At 37.2% G+C, this 21,094-nt stretch overlaps 3 long non-coding RNA genes across 16 annotated transcripts in view; 1 reads left to right on the top strand and 2 right to left on the bottom strand.

Annotated features, from left to right (window-relative positions):
* Positions 1 to 17,929, bottom strand: part of LOC112166847 — a 37,509-nt gene extending 19,580 nt beyond the window's left edge. For 5 of the 14 annotated variants that reach the window (XR_005799634.1, XR_002923419.2, XR_005799633.1 and 2 more), the window contains exons 1-7: positions 17,915 to 17,929; positions 16,722 to 17,662; positions 16,092 to 16,196; positions 15,747 to 15,872; positions 15,313 to 15,558; positions 15,051 to 15,117; positions 14,799 to 14,871 (exon numbers count right to left, since the gene is read on the bottom strand). This is a non-coding gene — a long non-coding RNA (uncharacterized LOC112166847). Of the gene's footprint in view, positions 1 to 14,798; positions 14,979 to 15,050; positions 15,175 to 15,312; positions 15,574 to 15,746; positions 15,873 to 16,091; positions 16,197 to 16,721; positions 17,663 to 17,914 lie in introns of all 14 variants that reach the window. The other 9 variants (XR_005799636.1, XR_005799632.1, XR_002923427.2 and 6 more) reach the window with 9 other exon arrangements.
* Positions 344 to 1,339, top strand: LOC112166850. Its single transcript, XR_002923439.2, has 2 exons — positions 344 to 577; positions 968 to 1,339. It is a non-coding gene; the product is annotated as an uncharacterized LOC112166850 (long non-coding RNA).
* Positions 9,455 to 12,276, bottom strand: LOC112166849. Its single transcript, XR_002923438.2, has 6 exons — positions 12,010 to 12,276; positions 11,876 to 11,932; positions 11,189 to 11,742; positions 10,950 to 11,087; positions 10,274 to 10,494; positions 9,455 to 9,794 (listed from the first exon to the last, which is right to left on the bottom strand). It is a non-coding gene; the product is annotated as an uncharacterized LOC112166849 (long non-coding RNA).
* Positions 17,930 to 21,094: the final 3,165 nt, after the last annotated feature.

Here is a 21,094-nt window from a genome sequence, read left to right as displayed (position 1 = left end):
TCCCGTTTTGTATCCTCCGTTGGCTGAAACAATTACAGCCGATGCCACCCACCCTCCATCAGTCTCTCGATCCCATCTCCCATCTCCCTCTGCGCTCTCCCATCTCCCATCTCCCTCTGCTCGATCTCCCTGCTCGATCTCCCATCTCCCTCAAATAACATCACAGAACGCATCCCATCCGATCTCTCTCAAATAAACGCATCCAATCCCTGCTCGATCTCCCATCTCCATCCGGTCGATCTCCCTCTGCTCGGTCTCCCTTTGCTCGGTCTCCGGTCGATCTCCTCTGCTCGGTCTCCGCTCGATCTCCCTCTGCTCGATCTCCGCTCGATCTCCTCTGGTCGATCTCCCTCTGCTCGGTCTCCGGTCGATCTCCTCTGCTCGATCTCCCTCTGCTCGATCTCTGCTCGATCTCCTCTGGTCGATCTCCCTCTGCTCGGTCTCCGGTCGATCTCCTCTGCTCGGTCTCCCTCTGTTCGATCTCCCTCTCACAGAACCCATCCAATCACAGAACGCATCTCGGCCTCACTTGCATCTGAAATTGAAGCCTCAATCAACCAATTTTCGAATCAAGCAAGTCAGTCTCCCTCTGCTTCGTTCTAATTGTTGTTATAATTATTGTTATTTTCGTAGTTCTTGTTAAATTCGTAGATTGTTGTTATAATTGTTGTTATTTTCGTAGTTGTTAAATTCGCAGTTCTTGTTAAATTCGTAGTTCTGCTTCTATAGCTCTTATTGTTGTTCTAATTGTTGTTATAATTGTTGTTATGTTCGTAGTTGTTAAATTCGCAGTTCTGCAAAGATTCTAATTGTTGTTCTAATTGTTTCCTTTGATGCTGGGGTTTAATTGTTGTTCTAATTGTTTCCTTTTAAATTCGCAGTTCTGCAAAGACTTACCTGATTTTATGATAAAGGCATTTGTTTCCTTTGATGCTGGGGTTTAATTTCCATGCAATAATTTGTGCAGATCGGAGGCAGTGGGGTTCTATATTCCCCTTTGACTTACATTTTTGATGAAGAAACTCCAAGATGGCGTGAACTTCTCTCAAAACTTGGCCTCTAAGCCCTTGGAGACCTTGTTGCATATTTTGTAGCTATATCAATGCTAAAGATTTTGTTGAGCACATCTTTGATACCTGCAATTGTTTAAAAGTAGAAAGGATGCACTGCATGAGGATTTTATTTTGAAAAGTCGGATCTTTGTACCCTACTATATGAGTCGAAACATGACATTGTAGTCAGACTGGTCATGTAAGACATGTTTTGTATGTTGTAAGCAATTTTTCTCTATTCTTCTGTTGTGGTTATATAGCTGAAATCTGCCTGCAATTTGGTTAAATTGGTTTCATGATGCACGATCTTGGATCGTAGTACAAGAGTTGAAGTTTTGGTTGGCAGTAAACCAATCACTTTTATATTATAATTTTGAAACTAGTTTGATAATCATGAAGCCACTGCGAGCTCATCTATGATGGGTATCGTGGTGATGGTTCTCAGCATGACTTGCGTCACATAGCAGTGGTTTTCTGAATGTGTGAAAACCAGAAAAATGAGTGGGTGTCTATTAATCTTAGCAAGAAAGTCCATTTTAGCACCTGACTTCTGATGTAGCAACCAGCAACTAGCAATTCAATTAGTTGACTTTGGACAAAATGGACCACATAATAGGCAGCCTCTTAAAAGAGCTACAATCCTAAACTAGAAATTTATCTAGTATGTGCGGGATGGGAAGGGTCTGCTCATGATACGAGAGTGTTTCTATCGGTACTTCGAGATCCCGAAATGAATTTTCCTAAACCTCCACTAGGTAACTATATTTATTTTTAGATCAAATTTTATGATGCTTTGAATGAAGTTTTGTTAAAATTTGACATTTCTTTATTTTACAGGTTATGGGTCAAGTGGTGAGATAGAAATGGATGATGATGTACAAGAAGAATATCATGGTCACGGTGCACAAGAAATGGAAGCAATAAGAAATAGCATTACTCAAAGTTTGATGAATGCGCGTAATAACGTGAACATTTGATGTGAACTAGAAACTATGATTTATAATAATATAGTCACCATGATTTATAATCATATTGTCCAATATTAATCAAATAGTCACCATGCTTTATAAAAATTCAAAGTTAACAAAAATTAATACGGACATAATAAAGATTAAAAATAATAACAAGATCATTTGAACAATATTGTTTTATATACAATTAATTAAGCAAAATAATCTCTCATGTCCAATTCGGTCATTCCACAAATAAAAAGCACAAGCCAGTTTGATTTACCAAACACTTTGCCACTGCTTCTGCCACTGACAGCCCTTATAAAAAGCCAGTTTACCAAACACTCAGCAGCTTTGCTTTTCAGCCACTTATTCTCAGAAATAAGCACAAGCCAGCTTTTTCTCAAGGAACAGCCATACCAAACATAGCCTTAGCCTCATGGGTTTGAGAAAGAATTCAACTCTGTCTCTCTCGGTGCTCTTGGAAGGACGTCGTTCCACCTTTGCTATTCTCAGTGGCCACCTCAAGTTGGGTCTTTGCCTTTGCAATCAAAGTCGGGTATTGGGGATAAGCCGAAGAGCTTCGCGGCGGAGATTATGGGGTATAGCAAAGGTGTATTTGCATTTCATTACCGTCACTTCCATTAGACATTAAAGGTTCATACGATCCATCATGCCTGAAATAAAGAAAAAATTACACAAACTAAGATTACAGACTAATATGCAACATATAGTTCAAGGTATTTGTAGATGGATTATTTATATCAAATTGAAACATGTAGGACCCTTTATTAAAACAAAATTACTGTACTGAGAACAATACGTGCGTACATAGTAGACCAATTTAAGGCAGAGCCAGGACCAATATGTGCGTATATTCTTTTTTTGTTTAGTCAACAAGGTATATATATATATTTAGATTCTAATTTCTATAAGATTTGCTAAGTTAGTACTAGTTTCGTAATGTGAATATAGGCCAAGCAATGGGAATCATGGATTTCATAAACCATACTGAAGCTGGAAAGCCTTTGCATGAGGTCAGTTCTGTTATATAATTTATAATGAAGACTAGACCTACTACCAGATTACTTGGTCTTTCAAAACTTTGTAACCTTGGAAAGCAGTCGAGAAGTGAAAAATAAGGATCAAAACTTTCAAGTTCATTGCTTCATTACTCTATTGATATCATGTTAAACAACTGGTAGAAGCCTATAAGGTGGCTAAAAAACATAAAGCAACTACAGGCCTAACAATTGACTAAATTCTGTCCCAACAAAATATCAGTATCAAAGCCCTGAACTTCTACTACAGATATGATCTCAGCATGGCCTAAAAGGCCTATTGGCCATGCCTTTGATTAAGACCAATAAATATAGTTTTAGTATAATGATATCTAGCTATATTTACATTATAAACACTGCATCATTGTTAACAAGTCAAATGACTATTGGTCATTAGCATATAGGACGTTGACATGTCTATTTACATGCTATACCCACTGGCAGTACGAGGACCACCACCACCATCAAAGTGACTTCCAGAGAATACTAAAAGGATCACCAAGAGAGGTGGAAGCAAAGACATCCCCTATCACCACCTCCCGAGCTACATAGTGGGCAGTTTTAGAAGAAAACTTACCCTTTTTCCCAAGTTTCCAACTCAAACGATCGCTTCGATTTCTATGACTGAGAGGAACACACAAGATATCATCAACAACTTCTTGAGAGAATAGACGTTGCGAACATCAACCCTCCAACTTTTGGTTTCCGCATCTATCAAGGAAGAGACTAGCTCAATATTACAAGCAGCCAGTTTACAGAGTTGATGAGGAGAAACAGTTGGAATCCACTGATCACTCCAAACATGAATAGAGGAGCCATTACCAACCTGCCAAAATAATCCAGTCTGAAGGACAGTTCTAGCTTCCATAATGCTTCTCCATGCATACGAGGGGGATTCCCCCATATCTGCATCCAAAAAAGAACCATTCAGAAAATACCTAGCCTTGAGCAAACGAGACAACAAGGAATTAGGATTAGTGAGTAACCTCCATCCCTGTTTTGCAAGCAGAGACAAATTATGAGCATGCAGATTCTTGAAACCTAAACCTCCCTCACTTTTAGACAGGCACATCCTATCCCATGACCGCCAATGAATTTTGCGATTAGAATCTAAACCTCCCCAAAAAAATTGAGCACAAAGTTGGTGGAGATCCTCACAAAGACCTTTAGGAAGCATATAACAACTCATAACATACGTTGGAATAACTTGTGCCACTGCCTTAATCAGAATCTCCTTCCCTGCAGAACTCAGGATTTTTGTGCGCCAACTAATCAGCTTCTTAGTTAATCTTTCCTTAAGATAAGAAAAAATTACCACTTTTGATTTTCCCACATGAAGTGGAAGCCCTAGATATCTGCCATGGTCCTCCACACACTGAACCCCCAAAATAGAAGCTAAATTAGCTTTAGTATCCGGGTGCACATTCCTGCTAAAGACAACACTGCTCTTCTCTAAATTAATCCTTTGGCTAGAAGCACGCTCATACACATTCAAAATAGACTTGAATGTAGAGCATTCCACCACAGAGGCTTCTCCAAATATAAAGCTATCATCGGCAAATAGCAAATGATGAATAGTTGGGGATCGAGGACTCATCTTCAGCCCCTTCAATGAACCCTAGGATACTGCATGAGAAATAAGGGACGAGAGACCTTCAACACACAAAATGAATAAGTATGGAGAAAGAGGGTCCCCCTGCCTGATGCCTCTGGAAGGAGTAATATAACCTGTAGGTTTACTATGAAGCAGAATAGAATAACGCACTGTTCTAATGGAACAAAGAGCAGTGTCAATCCACTTTTGTGCAAACCCTATTTTAGATCAGATAGAGATCAAGAAAGTCCACTCCAATCTGTCATATGCTTTGCTTATAGCTAACTTAAGGGAGACAAAACCCTCATTCTGATGTCGGAGCTTACGCATAAAATGAGCAAGTTCAGATGCAAGAACAGTGTTATCAGATATCAAACGGCCAGGAACAAAAGCACTTTGAAGAGGAGAGATAATAGAAGGCAATAATACTTTCAATCTGTTAGCAAGCACCTTAGAAGCAATTTTATACCCCACATTGCAAAGGGCTATAGGCTTGAAATCAACTGCAATTTTAGGCTCTTTAATATTATGAATAAGAGTCAAATGAGAAAAATTGCTCTCAGAATCCAGAAGACTTGTGTTTAAAAAAGTCCTCACAGCTAAACACACAAGATGATGTGTATTTAGTATTTAAAGGTATGTGGATAAAATTTTCCATCCCTTAATTATTTTTGTTAAAAAAGAAAAAAAAAAATTCTCATACGGATACCCAAATCTGGGTACCCTCCTTCTTCTTCCTTCTTCCTCCCTCCCTCCCCGATTTGATTTGCATACCCAAATCTGGTTACCGAAAATCTGATTTTCTTGTCCTCCTCCTTATTCCTCTTCCATCCTCCCTCCTCGATTTGATTTGGACACCCAAATCTAGGTACCCAAAATCTGATTTTCTCCTCCTCCTCCTTATTCTTCTTCCTTCTTCTCCTCTTTCTTCTTCTTCTTCTTCTTTTTTTCCCCTCCCTCCCTAATATCAAGTTTTGATTTGGATACCCAAATCTAATTTTCTCCTCCTCCTCCTTCTTCCTTCTTCCTTCTTCCTTCTTCTCCTTCTTCCTCCCTAATATCAAGGTTTGATTTGGACAATCAAATCTGGTTTTTTTCTTCTCCTCCTCCTTCTTCTTCTTCGTTTTCCTATTCGTTCTTCTTCTTTGTTTTCCTTTTCGTTCTTCTTCCTTCTCCTTCTTCTTCCTTCTTCTTCTTCTTCTGCAATTTTTATTTTGTCAATCCATGAAGGATTTGTCCTTACAAATTTGACCAAAATCACACTGACTAATGGGAGCTGTAACGGCATACACCGATTTTGGGTCGGGATTGTAGCATCATGTACCAAAGTTAATTCTTTGAAACCTAATACACCGAACTTCGGGACGGCCTATATGTCATGTACCAATCTTAAACTTTTTCCCCTAAGAAAAGCATATATATATATATATATATATATTATGTCGACTATGTCTTCTTGAATAGTTATGAAGCGTCATTGTTGCAATAATTATTTTGAGTTGTGTAATGAATTGATAACTAGGCATGTCTTTTAAAATCTTTATTTTTTTTCCATGCTCCAAAAATACGCTTAGCGCCTCTCCTAAAAGCTAAGTTCATGTGGTTACATACTTGTAGGTTCGTCGCCGAATTGAAATTGTGGAAGATGATACCTCATTTGTGGGTAACCAGCATCCACAATATAATATTTCCATGTCAAAATAAAATTGTGAAAATATAATTTCAATTTTAATTTTGAAGTTGCATAATTTGAGTCATTATCATTGGGAGGTTTAGGAAACTTCAAAGCATCATTCCTCCTTATAGATGAGAGAAATATGAAAATATTACAGAAGATAACCAAGAATCACACATACGTACAACCCTAAATCAATATGTCAGAAACAGAGTTGCTTAATTCAAGCGACTGACTTTTTAGACTCATAAGAAATCCAAAAACAACATAGCCTTACCAAATAAGTTTGTAAAGGAGTGATCATCTGCAGATATGTAGATGGAGAGAACTTAGAGCAGGAGAGTATCTTTTTGTATTGGCGTCGATATCTTTTGGTTCAGTCTAGAATGGTAAAATGTGAAACCCTTTGATCATCTTTTAAAAAAGATAAAAAAAATAAGTAAAATGAGATCAGGCAATATAACATATTAGATGAGGGTAAATGGGTAATCTAGGTAAAGTCAAGAAGTGATCTCAACTTTTGAAATCCCTGCTTCTAGAAGCACCAATATAGCAACTTTGTAGATTATACCTAGCGAAGTGGGAGATTCTGATTATAATCGATGGTTGTTATTTTACCAAACAACTTCAGCGACTTAAATTGAGAAATAAGTTGCTTAATCCAAGGTTGAACTCAAGGCCAAACTGGGCCTATATTGCACGAGGTCACCAGCCTTACCCAAATGAATGCTTCGCTGCTCAGAAAATTCTTTGGTTTAGTTCAGTATTTTTTAGGCTCTAAGCTTGATTTTGTGTCCTCATTAAGTCGCAAGCTTTTTAAAAAAATTCTTCTTTTACGGTAATGGTACACAAAATGAAATGGTTTTTCCTATCTTGGTAAATGGTAATTGTGACATTCATTTCGATCATGTGGCTTTGTACATTACAGCATGACTGTATCAGGAATTTGTGTTGACTTTTTGACTTGTTTCTGTGACCAATTAGGATTAGGATTAACCTCCCTCTGTTTATAATAAATAAATAAAACCCCCGCTCGTCTCTCCTCTCTTCTCTCTCTTAATTCTCCAGTTAGGGGCTGATCTCAGTTTCTGAGATTGTATTAGCTTTCCTTGTATTACTTGTTTGAGTTTAATAGAGAACTTTCCTTGAATAAAAAAAAAAATAAAAAAAAAATTCTCCAGTTTATTTGTGACCGTTGCAAACAAAACCGCGTTTGAAAGTGTTCCAACTCCGTTTAGGATTAGGATTAGCCTCTTTATAAAACCCACTAGTCACTCTTCTCTCTCAAAAAAAAAAAAAAAAAAAAAAAGAGTGACGAGTGGTGGGGATTTAAAAAAAAACCCTAATTCTTTTATTTGTGAATATCAGAACCGCGTTTGAGAGCAATTCCAACTCTGTTTAGGATTAGGATTAGCCTCTTTATAAAACCCACCCCACGAAGACTCTTCACTCTTCTCAATTCTCCAATTCTCCAATTCCCGAAACCCTTTCTCTCTGAAATTCTTTCCATTCTCTCTCTCAAAAAAAAAAAAAAAAGAGTGACGAGTGGTGGGGATTTAAAAAAAAAAAAAAAAAAAATCTTAATTCTTATATTTGTGACCGTTGCAAACAAAAGCGCGTGTGAACAGAACTGCTGATTCCAACTCCGTATAGGATTAGGATTAGCCTCTTTATAAAACCCAACCCCCACGAAGACTCTTCACTCTGCTCTCTTCACTCTTCTCTCTCTCAATTCTCCAATTCCCGAAACCCTTTCTCTCTGAAATTCTTTCCTTCCCGAAACCCTAGTTTTTTGGTCTCTCTGAAATTCTTTCCATTTCTGCAATCATGGCAATTCTCTCCAACAAACTCCCAGTCGGGGTCAGGTTCCTTCCCACAGACCAGGAACTGCTCGATTACTATCTCCGCACAAGGATCGCCATGGGTGACCAGTTTCGCACCGATTTCGTCGCCGATTGTCCTCATTTCTACGGAGACAAGGAGCCCTGGGTTGTCTGGCAGATCTACGGCGGCGGTGAGTCCAAGAAAGTGGAGGATGAAAATACTCTCTATTTCTTCACCCATCGGAGAAGGCTGAGTCCCACCGCCAAGAGATTTGATCGGAAAGTGGGTTCCGGCACTTGGAGTGGTCAATATTCGAGAGAGGTTGAGGATGATGGTGTTGTTATTGGGCTCAAGCGGGACTTTCGATACGAGGGCGGTTGTGACGAGAGTCACAACGACGCTTGGTTGATGCAAGAGTTTCAGCTTGATGATGATTCGGATTTGGTACTGTGCTCTCTGAGAAAAAACCCTAGAAAGGGGAGCAATACCAGAGTAGTTAATGATAAAAAGAGAAAGAGCATTCCACAACCCAGAAAGCCAAAATCTAAAAGGCAGAAAAAGGAAGGGACTTGTCATCAGGAACAAGGCAGCAGCAGTACTGTTCATCCCAATTACGAGTTGCCCTATCCACAAATGGATGTTCATCCCAATTACGAGTTGCCCTATCCACAAATGGATGATCTAGATTTTTATTTGCCTGAGATTTATCCAGATCTGTTTGTTGATGATGGGCGTGATTTATTTACTATGGATGACTTGCTTGGAGAAACCCCAGTTTGGGAGGAGGGCAACAACTTCAATTTGGGGGAGGAGGGCAACAACTTCAATTTGGTTACAGGAGGACCACTTCTTTGATAATCTGGTTACAGGAGCTAGGAGTACCACTTCTTAGATAGTTCATTTTAATTTTTTACTCCTTCATGTATCTAATGTACATTTTTTTCATTCTTAAACCCAGTTAATGGGTTATACACACTACTTTGTAAATCAATTTCTATCGAATGAAATCAACATCACATTGGTTCTTCTCTCTTTAGCTGTGCAATTTTTTTTCAATATCAAATTTGTTTTTCACTTGGTTACTTAATTCCTATTTCTGTCACACATCAGAGTTTCATGTTCTTGTCCTGTCAAACAGCAAATATAAAGAAAACTCCACTTTACAGGACTCTCTGTCACACAACTAGCTGCAATGAGAATTAAATGAATGACAGAAGGTTTCAACTCGCAATTTGGTCCTTAATAGGATCATAGAGGTGCATCTCCAATCCAAATCTGTAGAGATGGCACCCAACAAAGGCTTTAGACTTTTCCATTACCAGTAAAATACTCGAGTCCATGACCAAGGAATCCTCAGGATTCATAAAAAATGCACCGCATTAGGAGGAAAATTAGGTGCATATTAATACATGAGGGAGAATTATAGATACAAAATTGGCCATTCACATACTTCTGCCTATTTTACTGGGCTGGCAGACACAAAAGGATGACATATACTATAATACAATACCCCAATCTCTTCAATTCGCAATCGTGGTTGTCCTAGGCCCATGCATTTTTTAGCACCCTGTGGAACATTAGATTTTCAACCAACTCTTTAGCTGATGGTCTGCAGACTGGATTTGGATCCAACATGGCCTGATAGATTCAAACAATATGATGCAATCAGCAACTCCGTCACATGTCCTTTTTATTTGACCAAACTAACTTAAGAAAAGCAGGATACTAGGTGCATCTTTCCTTTGAAACAGATTTCTTATGAAATAAGCTTACTGGATCCAACATTACTACTTATGAAACACATATTCAGAGTTTCTTAGCAATTCTTTCTATCTTATATCTACTTGCAATTTCAGAAAACCATACTACATGAAAGATATTACTGTGAATCTATGATAAGGGGTGGTTTTGATCAACAAACAACATTTTCATCTCCCATTTGAAGATTTGGAGCAAAAGTAATAAGGAAAGAGAAGCTGAAAACTTTTGTTTATGCATTTCCCCATTTCACATATACTGAAGAACACGTTCATTCATAAGCAGAAGAACTACATAAGTGACAACTTCACAGTTATAAAGCACAGCCAACAACTAAAGGAAAAGAAAACATAGAGTACCTTGAGCAAGTTCTGAAGTTGCAAGGAGTGACCAGGAAGCAGAGGCAATTTTCCTTTCTTAAGATTGTTACTTTGATGGGGCTTAAGAAAAATGAAAGCAGATGAAATTCCTAGCCGTAGACGAAGCAAAGAGTCCATAGTCGAAGGCCAATTGAAAAGTTTATTTGCAATAGCTTGAACTAACTCAGTTCTTCTTGCAACATTCATTCACTGATTCCTCCCTAAAATTCAATAAAAATAAAGCACTGAACAAAACCATCCCACACTACATTGAACAACCAAACTTCTCTAGACATTTTCAATGGTGCAGAGCCTACATGCTAGCTTATGAGGACAGTATCAATTTTACTATCAAAATCCTACCCAAAACCAATACCCTACTATTCAAACAATTCATATTGATAAAAATCCAAACGTTAACAAAAATTAGGGAAAAAAATAAAACCCAGTTCCATAGTTGTAGATTAAGCTTGAAAGTTATGAACTTTGAGTTCAGTAACCATTTTTATATAAGTTCTAGGAAGCAAAAAACCCACAAAACCCAGTACCATACAAAAAAAAAAAAAAAAAAAAAAATAATAATAATAATAATAATAATAATAATAAATAAAAATAAAAAACCTTGAAAAAGGGTTGGACATAAATTGATGATGAAGGTCAACAGCCATGATATTACCTAGGTCGCTTAGAATCGCCGCCGTTTCTGTCTCCATCGCTGCAAGCTCTGTTTTGGTTAAGCAGCTCAAAACTTGAAAGCTGCGAGGTCGTTTCCTTAGCTCTCTCTGTCGCTGTCTACGGCTCTATTCCATCAAGCCTTCCCATTATTGTATATAAAAAATAAAATGAGTTGTTTCGCAAATGAAATTGAGTTTTTAATACCAATGCTTCACAGCTGTGCAGGCAAATAACATTTACCTTGAAGCTCTCATTGGAGATTGACTTTCCAACAGAATCAAAGAAATGTTGTACTCCTGCTAAGACGAACTTGTCTCGGATGGCTGAAGCCAGAAAATTCCATGACATTTCCTACCATGCTTCCAATGGTATGCCCGGCAATATAAACAACGAAAAACTTGTAACAGGTGTATTGCAAACTCAACTTTTATCAATAACAACAAAAGTGAAATAAGCAGTCTAACCAGACTTTCTAAATAAGTTGCAAAAGTAATCAATTAATTTGAGGTTTGAGATACTCGAAGTTTGAAAGACAATCATGAAGAAAGATACAGAGTGTTTATCAGCTTGGAGACTCACGATGTCTTGCAGGTCTAAGAATAACATGAAATTTGAAGTAGATTTGTGGACATTTTACTTTATAAAGGTGATTACCAAAAAGAAAATGCTTCAGTCTAAGATAAGATTGGCTTACTCTTTCAGTTCAGGGGAGTGTCCTTTTACATGAAAAATCTCATTCGGCAACTAATTTGGCTGCTTCATGAGGCTTCATGATAGCCACATTCTTTCTAATACTGCAAAAATCAAAACATAAGCATAAGAGTAACACGCCACATTTTTTCTAGTAAGATTCAGCCCCAATTATTCAGTTTCAGTTATTCATTAATATGCTCAAATACGAAAGAAAGAATTCAGTATTATTATTACCTCCATTGCAATAATCCATTGGGAGCAATTTGATCCATATATACCACAAAGATCTTCCTGCAAGCATTGAAACATATAAAAATCCAATATTTTCCTTTTGTTTACAAATGTAAGTAACTGGGGACTTGACTTACAGGATTTAGCACACATGTTCTTCTGAGGTTTGAGTATCAACTGGTTCATACATAAGCAACACGGCTATTTAGGTCTTTCCACAACCAGTTTCCAGATACACAATTATGTTCTCCTCCAAAGCTTTCTTTCACAATTAAATGATACCTTCAAAAGCAACACATAAAAACCAATAAACAAAACAAAAAGACCCCACATGCAATGTATATTCATTCTCTTTGACCCATTTTGGGTCTAGAAATTAGGCATGCAATCATGTGATCAGGTTTTGCAACCAAAATATTGCAAGACTGGAGCAAAATCAATATGCTGATATCGTGCCTGCAGTCAGAAGAATAAAAAAAAGACTGAAATTTGATCTCAATCGGGTACAAAATTCAACAATCCTAAGGTTATTTTCTTCAATCTCTGAGAAGATTGGGTAAAACAAAAAGGGAAGAGGAAACCCTTGATGGCGGCAGCAGCGACACCGACCAATTACTGCTGCTGAGTCTGATACTGCATAACAGTAAATGTCGATCTTGACAAAGGCTTCCCGAAGACAGAAAGAGTTGGGAATTTTGCTTATACTGGGAAAGAATTTGGCCTGAGCCGGAGAAAGATGAAATTTGACAGCGATTTGAGAGAGAAATGGACGGGAGCGATAGAGAAGAAAGATCGGCGGTCGCAGAAGAAGGCTTTTATACCTAGGACAGAAAAGCAGGCTAAAATCATAATTTCACAGTGACGGCCCGGCTTAACAGGCACTGTTCATAAGCCGATGAACAGTGCGTTGAGAATTAGTATATAGTAAATACTAGAAATGTTATCCGCGCTTTGCTGCGGAACTTGTCACTGTGAACAACTTGCTCCAAATTCATTTGACATTAAACCACTCTATCATGATAATGTTCAAAGCGAGCAAAACAATGCAGATAACATATTCCAAATTCATTTGACATTAAACCCAAAAGCACTTTCATTTCAGAGACATTCCCAAACACACACTTACTACCTCTGTGGTACAAAACAACTAAATCCATCTAAACCAATCTGAATACTGAGTATAGACCATAACTAAACTCAAGAATTTTAGGACCTTCTGTGTTCTAATACACCCCAAAGGTCTAAATAGAGAAAATGAAACACAACAGGTTTGCGAACTTGCTTCAGCCCTTGAAGGTTTGTCTCAAAATCTCTATTTAGAGGAAAAAAAATTTAAAAATAATAAATAAATAAAAATAGAAGCCCTTGCAGAATATAATTCCAGAAAAATTCCATTAAAGTGATTCCGTTACATGATTTTGATGAATGAATGACATGAGTATTTGAATAACAGAACTATTAAAAGCAAGATGATGCTTCACTGAATTGATAAACATATTGAAGAGATTCATCTAACCGCATCTAGTCTCAACCAAAATTCAACTATAATCAGTAAATAGTCAAAATTTGACTCACAATTCTGCAGAGGTTAGGCTCCAAAATTGAGGCAAATCCTTGCAAGCTAACCACCTTCAGGGATTCCACAATCACACTGCATAAAATGAAGCATGTATATAAACAATAGACACATAACATCCGACACTAAGAAAAATCTCAATTATCACATATAATTATGATTGATGGCAAGTTATCTTACAAACAGAATGCAAATATATACAAACCGTTTCAAATTGATTTCTGTGAGATATTGCTGCCTTTATATACTTGTTTATGACTAAACCATTTCTAGATATGAATAGAACACTAATTCAATTCCAACCAGACTAAACAACAATTTCAAAGCAACATCAAGTACTGGCCAAGATGTTCCATTCCAATTAAGATTTGGCTAGCAGGAAAGCTAATGCTTCTTTCGGTTACTAACATTGTGAAACTAGACTAAAAGTCAACTCCAATGTTTCCGGTTAGGTCTAAAGTGAAATTGAAAGAAATGTGTAAGTCAGGCTATTCTTTGTTCAAATTTAACAGTGAAACACAAAAATAGTCAAATACATAAATGGAGGGTGTAGTTTACAATGAAAATTAATAAAGTCTACATCTTTGTGTTTTAATGATCTGAATGATTTCAATTGAAACATTTGTGTTATCACAGATGAAGTTTGGACCTTAGGTTATGTTAGAGCTCTACTTGGCTGGACACGATGATGGTTATCACTTAATAAGGCCATTAGATATATGGTTATCATATTATGCAAGCTGATAGTATTCTTGGATTATAGAGTTTCACAATCTAAACAAAATTGAAGATCCCAAATTCATTAAACCCACCCACAACTGCATGTATCAAAATTTAAAACCAATAAACAATAAGAAGCTTACCCGGAGCTCAATCCTTCAAAGATCTCTGATTGCTCAATCAAATCCCCCAATTTGATCAAATGGGTGCCAGCTCAATGGGATATTCTTATTTGCTCAAATGAGCTCAATTTCTCCAAGAAAAACTATCACCAGCTCCTTCGTCTCTGTGAAAAGGAAAAACCATCTTTATTCTCTGAAGTAACATTTATCCATGACTCTCACAACATGGGAGAAATGTTGCTTCAGAGAATAAAGATTGTTTCATCACTCAATATATATATATATATATATATATATATATATATATATATATATATTACATATTCTAACCATAGCCACAGTTTTGAACTTATAGAAATGTCTATTCATCCAATTAAGTAACCAAATCTATTACACTCACTCACCCACAAAAACCGATAAGAAAGCAAGAAGAATGGAATTATACAGAAAAATTTCGCTTTCATAGCACATTGCAAAATAACCAATCAGATACCCAATAAGTGCTTACCAATGCTGATAAGCAAAGCAGAGAACCCCTTCACAGCCACATAATATCCAACATAGAGTTTCCCTCTCTGCATCTGTGGTTGTCAACAGAAACAAACCCAAATTAATCCCAAAAGCTCCAACATTCAAACCAAATTCAGACGCAATTGAACTCCTAATTGTAACCTGCGCAATTGAAAGACTTTTGTTTAAAATGAAAGGATTGAAATGAAAATATTAAGGAGGATCGTGACTCAATTCAATGAGAACTTACCAATGCCAGTGAGCTGAGCAAAGCAAAGAACCGCTTGTTCTTTGCCAATCCTCCCTTGAATATCTTTCTGCACAAAAAGAATGATGGAACCCATTAGCTTATTCTTGACGTAGTAGCCTATTTCCTGCAATCACCTTAGCTAGTCTCACTACCAAGAAGCAATCATAAAATAAAGTATTAATAAACACAGAATAGAAAACCTAAAAATGAATTCAACCCTCTAATATGAAATTAGAGAAGCTGATGAGAAAAAAAGGAAGACCTGAATTCACCCCAAAACTAAGTAGCTTTGTTGTTTGATCAAATGTCTCTGATGAGAAAAGGAAATTGGGTGTTGATACAGAAGCATCTCCTAAGAGCAAGTCACCCCAAAACTAAGTAGCTTTGTTGTTTGATCAAATGTCTCTGATGAGAAAAGGAAATTGGGTGTTGATACAGAAGCATCTCCTGAGAGCAAGTATGGTCTTGCTCCATCTCTCCCCCAGTATCTATGTCCACCCAGCCAAAACTGAGAAATGCAAAACTGATATAAGTGAAACCCAAAATTATATGAGAATTCAACCTATCCAATAACAACGAATTGGAGAAGCAAAAAAATATGAAGCAAAAACAACCATTCAATAAAAGCCTCAATCTTCGAAATTTTACTACCCTCAGATCACGAAAGCTTTAACTTTTATTTGGGGATAGGCTTACCTGAGAGAGAGGATTGACTGCGAATTCCGGTACAGACAAAAAACTCGTCGGCGAAGATGAAACCTCCGCCACTGTGATCGAGCTGACAGAACCTCTCGTACAGAGAAACTATCTTCTGCTGCGAAACTACATAGAACACACACAGATCATTTCAATAATGGAAAACTGAAAACAACAATACTCATAAAGTGAAACGCAATAACAATAATAGCAAGCGAAACCTGCAAACAAAATCAATAAGAACCCAATATCCAAGTATTCAATTTTCAAGCATCTAATTATTGACCAATCAAATATACAACCCAGAAAAGAAATCAAATCAAATTCTCACAAAACCACAAATACCTTCCACTTGTGTTGTTTTAGTCAAGAGCTTCCGGTTTGTCTCTTCTCCTTCTCTTCCTTCTTCCCGGGTTCTCTTTCTCCCTTTCTTTCATCTCGCCTCTTTCTCTGGACAGAAGAACACAAATTTCATTGCCCAAAAATTAAAAAGAGCAAAAATTCAGAAAAATAGAAACAAAAACTGCAATCAATGACACCCAGTAGTTTACTACACCAATCATCGTAAACATGGTCATCAAACAAAAGTAACGACTCCAAGACAATGATCATAGTATCAAAACAAACAATCAACAACCTCTTCCAACCCACTATCAAATAACAATTCCATAATGTGAAACACAAATAACATAGATAAAGCAAACAGTAAGCAACATAGACAGAGCAAACAAATGTATGTAAAACACATCAAATTCGTCTACAGCCGAATGGAAATGATGACGTTGCACAAATTGCCCAACGTCAATGAAGTTTGAACAATTCCAACCTACTATCAAAACAATGTGCCAGCAATGAACTACAAATTTTCATCCAATGTCCTAGTATGGTCAAAATACAAACATCATTGTCCTCTCACCACAGTGTTTGGTGATCAGTAAAAACACACAAGAAAGACAAAAGATTGAGAATAGAAACCTGAGCTGATTTGCAGAGGAGGAGGAGGAGTCCGAGATTTAAACAAACCAAGTCAAGTTCATGATCAACCAAAGAGTCTCTTCGTCGTCAATCCCAGGTCAATCTTCACTACTGTGCAGCAATGATGGTGGCTTTGTGCTCGTCTGGGTCGGCTCTGGTTTTGAAGCTTCTGGGTCCGCTCTGGCTTTGAAGCTATGGTCCTGTTCTTGCTGCTCACAACTCTCTGTTGCTCTCTTTTGCGGTGATTTTTGGGTTTTGAGGTGGATTTTGACTCGGGTGTGAGGACAGTAGAGGGCTCTAGAAGAGATCGAGAGAAGAAGGAGGAGGGCAGAACAGTCTTTTTCCACCCCCGAGGCACTGTAGCTCTTATGAACGGTAAACAGTGCAACCCACGTTTAGTATATAGATCGAGAATATAAAAAAGAATCATCAAGTCACATTAATTATGGCAAGCTGAGTGAAACAATTGACAGGGCCGGGAGGGCTAACATTCCAGAACGGAAACAAAACTAGCAAGCTGTTCTAAGGTTTTGACTTCAATGTGTAAATGTATTGCAGAGCTATGATTCTCCGTGGACTGTAGTGGCTACACATATGGAAACCATCTTTAAAGTTTTCAAGGTACGTAGTTGCAGAAACATGAAAATTTTATCACCCCGGCCTCCAAATTAAGTCTACTACTACACTAACATAAATATCATGTTCTCATCGCCGATGCAAGATCATACGGTTGACCCCTTTCATTCGATCTCCCTGCATAACTAATATAACAATGATAAATTATGTACATGACAAATCGAGACTGCTGCCTCATATCCATTCCTGGTTAATAGTTTACCAGCATTTGCAGAAACATGAAGTGGAGCTCAAATAGGATAATGACATGTGTTGATCGAGCTTGTCAACCCCTCCAAATGAAGATGACGCTTGATCTTCATAGGCTGCGTTGTTTGCACCAAAGGTCAAACTGATGAGGGGAGAAGGATATATACGAGTATAATGAGAGAAAATAATGTAATTGTCATCCGTAATGCATGCAATAAGAAGAATTCTTGCTTCCTCAAGAACAATATATGGAAGATTCTGTTTGAACTCAATGCCAGTAGAGTCCACAGCAGCAGATCTAAAAGCACTTATAAGAACAATGAAATAAATTAGGAAATAATATAGATTCAAGGGTCACAAAAAACTACCTATCAACGTCTGTATCAAAGATGATTCCCAAATGACCCTTGTTATCAAGGACTGCTGGGGTGATAGCTTTCATGGCTATTTTTTCCTCTGGGTTTGGAATGTGGTTCAGAAACTCAGCTAATACGAGAACAAGTTTTTGTCAAATAATCAGGAGTTATAGCTAGAGTTCAGTATTACCATCTGGCTCCAAGAACTGACAGCCAGAAGTGACTGTCCCAAGAGGTTCGAGCACTTTTACCTGACATCATTGAAACAAAAATTATATGATCAACTTAATTGAGTACTCTATACATCACATCAGTTCATATAGCCCACACTCTAATCAAATAAGAATTGGATGCAGGACATAAAGCTAAATTTTTTCCAGCATAAGGCTTTGATGCATGTAATTAGGAAGAAGAAATTAAAGAAATGGATGAAGACAAACTTGTTCAGTGAAAGCGAAAACTTTGTTTTATTTTTTTTTTTGAAGGTACTGTTGTACAGCACATGTAGTACTGAACTACTGATAAGCCGCCATTCAATGCATTTGGCTCCCAATAAGCTTTCTCAATGCCTTTCACTGATGCAACCTTCTAAGATTTCTTTAAATGCACCGAGAATCTTACGAAAGTATCCAAAATTGTTTACTAATTAGAGAGGCCAGATTCAAAATTACTGAAACTCAATTGTTCAGTAGTGTAGTGCACTAGAGCTGCGGCCATAAAGTTACGCAGTGGGGTCTCAAAGTGTGCAGCCGACATCTAATTAGCACCATAAACTTATTTAGACATTTTTTCTTTGGCAGTCAAATGTGAACAGTAGGTCTCTGGAAAACCTTTTACTGCTATAATTTTTGGATTTTTCAATCAGCAAAGGAGGAAGGTGTTAAAATAGACAGATATCAAACTTAGCATTCCATCAAGAAAAAAATAAGACGCTTTCTATTGCGTACGTTAAATTGACTCACAAATGATTGTAACAAGAAAATATGCCCGCACTTTGCCGCAGGACCCCTATACTTACTATTATTACAAATAAAACCGCTTGTATAGACAAATAACTGTATTTAGGAGTGTGTAACAATTATCAATTTCCGTCGTTTTAAGTGATCATTAACTAACAATAATCAAATGAAGTTTTCAGTTTTAAACAAATCTTTCACATGTTCATTTAATACCTCATACAACAGCCCAGAAGCTCATTTGTGTACTGATCTGAAAGGTCATCACCTTCGTGCTTTGTAGAGTGGAAATTCTGTCCCTCCAGGCATGGAGTATGCAAGATTTGAAGAACGTTTGAAGCTTATATATCAAGTTTCCCTTCTCAACTTCCTCAGTTGTCCAATAACTCGGCACTTCTGCTAGCAGTGGAAAAAAAAAAAGAATAAAAAAAGAAGAAGAAAAAGGAGTCCTTCAGTAACAACCTTCTAGCATATCTTAAAAATAATTTCATATTTAATCAGGTGTGCTTTTACCTTATAGCGTGAGAAGTTATCAGGGCAACCAAGTTTCATAAACTTCATGACTGATTCCTTTGTTTAGAAGTTATCAGTGCAGCCAAGACCTGGAATCACAGGTAATTCATTTATGCATCCTTCCCCGTCCAGATTTGAGTTTGATGTACACTTCCACAGTTGTCATGCACTGTAAAAGAAAGACTTGCTTACATATGTATACAATGACACAATTGCAGTCATTGGTATTGTGAAGCACATGATTTCCAGCATATATAACTGATGCTTTATGTGGATAACAACTGTTGTGTTCCAGTATCAAAAGCATCATCTGACTGTCACATTAGATAAATGAATTTTGGTCATTGTCTACTCTTTGGATGCCTAAGGAAGACGCTGGTGAGAGAAGAATCCCAAAGAAAAGATGTATCCAAAAGGCGAAAAGCCTGCAAAAGTAAAAGCACAACAGAAAACAACAATTACAGTATTAGATAACAGTCAAGTCTTGCTAAGTAAGAATACCTGAAGTTTCAAAATAGAAATGCAAAAAGAAGGTAAAATGTAGTCGTCTGATGTTGCAGTCGCGCTAATATCTTGAACATGCTCATCAGTAAGTTTAGTTTTGATAATGTAATTCTCTTCTCGTTGGAATTTTTTTTGGACAATGTAGATTGCCAGAAAATGGTTCTGCAACATAATATGCTTCTTAGTCAATTTATTCGCTGGTTTACCATCTTTAGTACCAATAGTACCAAATCTAAAAACCTGAAGTAAAAAAATAAGCAATGTGTTTAGAAAAAAAAATAATTAAAAAAAAAAACCTGTGTACAAATACTTGAATATGTGTGTGCACGTGTTCCATGGATCAACCAAGGAAAGAGAGTTGATTGGCATACCTGAACAAACTCTGATAGAAGCAAATCTTCTCATTGCTTGTTAACATGCCATGCATGGAGGATGAAGCAATATGAGAATGTAGATGAAGTGCAAGCTGATCAAGTTTGACACACTGAAAAACATATGGGGAAATATATACAAGAACTATATGAGAAGTATAAGAATGATAAGCATGCAGTTCTTTATAACTATTTAACAACGCACCCTGGATCCTGAGGAACAAAGACAAGTTTTTCTCTGAGACTGACCAGCAGTGGGTACTATCTATAATGCTGCTCCCAGTATTCCAATAGTCCACAGTGAAATTCTCAGTTAACCCATTCACACCCTCAAATGAGCATAATATGAATATTGTTGGCGATTAAGAATGCTGCAATGGAAAAATGGCACATGTATAAGGAACCTAAGAAGAACAGATCTTTTCTCATGCAAAAGGTAGCCAAATATGATGTCGAACTAGAAAGAAGAAAATGTGTCCCAACACATATACGTCATAGTGTTTGAAATATGATTAGCTAGCATGTTTATTTTAGTTACCAAGACTAAATAAAATCGTGGTGGTCAGAAATTCAAATCTTATTAGCATCAAGGATGTATTGAATATAATGAGATTACAACCAACTGTATAATATATGTTTACAACGAAGTGACGAGAGTTCATCAGTACGTCCGCTCCTTACTTTGACATCACCAAATTAACAAGACATTTTCAATCAAGCATCCAATTCTAATCCTAGCCATCGCAAGAGACTCACGACACAATAGTAAACCAAAACAAGCAAACAAGATATTTTCAGTTGCCTCCTCCTATTTTGGATGATGTACTTGTGTAGTTGTATCCTTTAAT

This window comes from Rosa chinensis, chromosome 5 (genome assembly GCF_002994745.2).
Source record: "Rosa chinensis cultivar Old Blush chromosome 5, RchiOBHm-V2, whole genome shotgun sequence".
NCBI lineage: Eukaryota > Viridiplantae > Streptophyta > Magnoliopsida > Rosales > Rosaceae > Rosa > Rosa chinensis.
The sequence above is the reverse complement of the archived record's forward strand: the minus strand, read 5'-3'. Positions and strand labels throughout refer to the sequence as shown.